The following is a 5,000-nucleotide window of genomic DNA, read 5'->3' as shown; positions in this document are numbered from 1 at the left end:
CTGGGCCGGCAAAAGAGACGGAAATTTCTTAAAGGGAAGAACCCGATTTTGTTCTCGAAATTGGCTTTTCACATGAATAAAACATTGCATCGGCATTGGCGCAAGGGGGAAGTCTCTGCAGTCACCATATTCTAATGAGGCAAAATTTTTACCCAATATGGTCTAAACTCTCGTAAACGACCACCTCTCGTAAGCGACTACCTAGGCTTGACATCTTGTGTGGTCGCTTACAGGAGGTTACGTTCGACTGTATTCGACCAATTCGAATTTTTGAGTTATTTTTTTGTAAAAAAATACCTCTTAGTCGGCGCGTCGGGTATGTTATGGACGGGTCAATGGGTGAGTGAGTGAGTGAGTGAGAGATGTATGTATGTCACACCAATCAGATTGGATCTACTATGAACAGCCAATCAAATTTCTTGTTGTAAAGGTAAATGGTACGTAAGAAACAAGGTATGTATAAACACAAGGACTTTGGTAATTGAAAAATAAAGAGTGACGTGTATGTTGCCAACCTCGTTCCCAGGGTCTCTCATGTTACCGCCCCCTGGAGCGAGCGAAGAGAGACCCTGGTTGGGTCTGGTCACGTGTCTCCCAGAATCTGGGAGATGACAATTAAATTATTGAAGGGATGGGCGGCCTAGTAGGAATTTTGTCTATACTTAGCCTACGGGAGTTCGGGAAGTGTTGTCACCAAAGTAAACCAAGAACGATATAATGTTCTGCGACAATGTCCGGCGGTAATATTCTGCAAACGCCAACGAAAACTTATCCATCATCTGATAGCGGAAATCCAAGTCGCCGATGGTTGTTACATATTGTTAAAATCTCCTCACGAAGGCGAATGGAGAATTACACACCGCAGCCGAGGCTGTGTATGGAAGATGTTTGACTCATCTTTACCTCAGAATGAGGTGTAGGTCTTGTTACCGACGATTAAATAATTTTTAGAGAATTCAGGGCCTTTTAGATGATCACTGAAAGCCAAAGTCACTTCGAAAGGAGCGAAAAGGTGAAAAGATTTATTGAAGTTTCACCGCGCCGTCGGCGCCCCGAACTTTGCCGAGCGCGAAGGATATAAATACAACGAACTCGTCGCGGTATGCATTTCGCCGTCGCTGCTGATAAAATGGATTTATCTTCGAACAAAACGAGGCTAGAAAAAGAAAAATATAATTTTTATTGTGTCGTTAATAAATTAGTGTACGTGACGCCAACGGTTCGAGAGAATCGTGCACATTTTCATTTAATTCTCGATCTCTCGACCTTTCTTTGCTTCAAGCGTGTTTCTGAGGGGCATTTTTTGTGCCGTGTTATTAGAAGAAATGGAAATTATAAGTAGAGCGGAGTCGTTTGATTATGTTACAGCATATTTTTAGAGGTCGTAGGTCTGCATGGTTTCGGCTGTTAACTGCACGTCGCTTCTCAGAGTTTGACACCTCTGTAATTTGCCATGCCGTGCTTATACTTTGTTTAGGTTCATTTCTATTGCAAGATATGTTTAAGGCTCTAAGAATTAGCTCTCCAGGGACAAAGATTAAAATATTCCGTGAACATATTGCTTACTTGCATTCTATATTGTGACGCCGCAGGTGACGCCGGGCCCGGCTATTTGATTGGAACTGTTTGCAAGCACAGTGCGCTGCACGAATATCATATTTATCTTCGTCCAGCTTTTCTTCAGAGACTGGCGTAGCCTTACTTTGAAAAAGCTATACGTTTTCCTAGAGACGTTCTTATGTTTTTTGCATCGATTTGATCGAATGCATTCAAAGGAGAAAAAACAGTTACTACGGGATGAAATTGCGCTGCTCGACGTCGACAGTTGAAATATGACTGACTTTCCATAAATCCAGTGGGTAAGACGGCAACACTGAAAATCACGACCACTAAATTGCTTCGAGACAGACTTGCTTAACCTTTAGGTAAACGTTGGAACAGATATTATTCGAAATTTCAGCCTGAAAGCTAAGTATTGATAAACGCCGCGGGTAATGTGGCGGTTACAGCGCGCGACAAAGCTCAACGCGACAAACTGCTGATTACAGAGGACCCATCCCTGATGTTCTCAATTGTCAAAGTGGCACGTGACCAGACCCAACCAGGGTCTCTCTTCGCTCGCTCCAGGGGGCGGTAAGATGAGAGACCCTGGGAGCGAGGTTGGTATGTTACCGGTTTGTGATTTTTAGTCCGGTTTGGAGGGGAGTGTGACAGTTACATACGTACATTGGGTTGTTTTAGAGTGCATAATTTTCAGTGTAATGGTGGCTAGTTATGAACGAGATGAGTCTTGAGTTTTGAAGCAGTTTTTGAGTTAGTAGTAGGCAAATGGCACGAGATATTTTTATTTTTAATTACAAAGGGTAACTTGATACTTTTGTTTTTCGCGAGGAGTTAATTCAATTAGAGGTCACGAATCGTCGGTTCTAGTTCTTAGGACATGTTTTAGAGGAGACGAGACTATTTAGATTTGAAGCATTTCTAACGTTTACAATAGTAAGTGCAGGTAACGATTGCTTTGTTCTTATTGCATGCAAATATAACGAGATATTTTTATTTTTTAGTTACAATGGGTAATTTGACACTCTTGTTTTTCACAAGGTGGTAAATTAAATTAGAGCTGACGAATCGTCACCACTTGTTCCCACGAGATGTTTGCTATTTTTAGTAACAAATAGTAACTCGACACTTTTGTTTTTCATATGGGAGTAAATTCAATTAGAGCTTACAAGTTATCGGCTATTGTTCCCAGGATATTAAACAAAAAAGAAGCTTTCATTTCTGGACGGCTTTTACGTCTCTGCAGTAGCACTTTAATATTTTTATTTGATGGGCATTTTATGACATTCTTTTCAGTCCGATATGTTTTAAAGGTAAAAAGTATGAAAACTGTTCAAATGTTCTTTGAAGACTGTGTGGCACCAAGTTAAAGTGCAATTTAATTAAATCAGACTTTCAACGTGCCAGAGAGGTTTTTTTTCTCTTTCTTTCAATTTTCGATGAAGTAGTGTTGTGTAAAAAGGGTAAACTTACGACTCGTATAAAATGCGAAAAGTTCTCTTACCTGCGTATTTTTGAGCAAAAATTCCTCTTGGGGGCTGGAAGGGCTTCCGAGGGGGTACTCCCAGAAAAATTGGTCGGGGGTGTGTGGCCCGCTTCCCAAAACCCTTACCCTATTTATGACCAAAATCTGCGATATTCCTTACCCTATTTATGACCTGACCAAAAATTCGAAACCCTATTTACGACCTGACCCTCAAATCAAAACCCTGTTTCAAACCTGCGTTATAATTAGCTCCCTAGTTCAAACCAATGTTAAATTACCGTAAACATATAAATATGTGAAAGGCTTTTGTTGATTTTCTTTTCGATAACGATGAAAAAGTGGCTTCTTCTTAAAGCATACCCATATCAAGGCTAGAGTACAAAAACCATACCCTATTTATGACCAAACTGGCCAAAATCAGCTAAAATCAATACCCTATTTATGACCAAAACGGCTGAAAAACCATACCCTTCGGGGCCGCACAGACCTATATAGCCCATATAAGGGAGTCCCCCCGCCGGGGGGAAGGCCTACGTGATCGGTGAGTGAGGGAGCTATGCATGTGCGAGTGTCAGACCAATCACAGTGTGGGTTGTATCAAAGAACGAATAAAATTGCCTGTTAAAAACTAAGATGGTATCTACATTAATCTGGAGACGTGTCAGATTACTGTAGTTTCTTCAGTCAAACATTTTATGGCTTACTATTTAGTTATCTTACCATTACCGATGTAACATTGTATGTACATCATAAACTCCCAGTTTCTTTCTTGCTGTACATCGCAACCAAAAAACTTGTCAAATCAACCAAATCATTACTGTAAACAGTTCCATGAATGCTGCTATCTCCGAGACTTATAGTTCACAAAAAAATAACTCTTGCACGCCTTGCGTGCCTATGTTTTTTACTGAGAAAATGGTTGCTGTTGAACAAGCATTCATCAAGCAGTTTTACTTTTTAATACGCATTCTATTACACGACTTTCAAAATGTCTTTACACGGAACACGACCTTTTTGGTGTAATGCACTGGAAAATTTCCGGGAGAAACAGAGCTGCTGAAAAGGTAACCCAGGCATGTTTACCATTTCGTCAAAAAATCCCGAACTTGCGGTTGAAAGTCGAATGGAACATTAATCCCGGAAATTCCGGAGATTTCGGTCAGAATGTAAATGGTGAGACAGTAATTTTGGCTCAACCGACAGGAAAATTTCCGAAACAAACAGATGGTTTTGAACGGTAGTCCAAAATTTCCAACCGAAGTATCCGAATGGAAAATGCGCTTACCATTTCCAGTTCTTCACCAGTTCCAGCCGCCATCTTGGAATTCTGATCAGGTCGAACTCATCCTAGGCTCTCTCGGTAAACTGGGGGTTGTTGAGTAAATGGTGTAATGGCCAATCCGAATGGAACTTACTTTGCTTACCATTTGCACAAACCATTGACGAACCGGTTTCTCCGCGTGAATGGTAAAAAACCACAGAGTAATTTTCTGGAAGATCCATTCGAAAAATATGGATTACAGGCGCTTTCCATTCAAACAAAAATTCCGAAACTATTGAATCAGAGACAAATGGAACGAAAATTTTCCGGGAAAGTTTCCGAAAAAAACCAAAAATTGTTGAAATTATGAAATACAAACCATTCAAACTAAATCTTTCGCGTCTAACTTTCGCGCCAATTCGCGGTTTCTGATTGTCTGTAGAGCGGTAATTATAAGACTGTCAAAGAGGCCGATCATAAGGTATGAGAGGTTTTGAAATAACTATGTTTCAAATTAGAGAGTTTTACTAGACTTGAGAATTGTGAACTTTGTTATTTATCATGCAATTTGAGTGCGTTTTATCCCGATTTCAACACTTACGTATTCTTGCAAGCATTATGGGTAACTATACTGTTGTAACACGGAATGCACCTTCCCGCCGAATCAACACATTTTGTAAGTCTACATTCACA

This window comes from Orbicella franksi, chromosome 15 (assembly GCF_964199315.1).
Source record: "Orbicella franksi chromosome 15, jaOrbFran1.1, whole genome shotgun sequence".
NCBI classification, from domain to species: Eukaryota; Metazoa; Cnidaria; class Anthozoa; order Scleractinia; family Merulinidae; genus Orbicella; species Orbicella franksi.
This window is presented reverse-complemented; position numbering follows the sequence as displayed.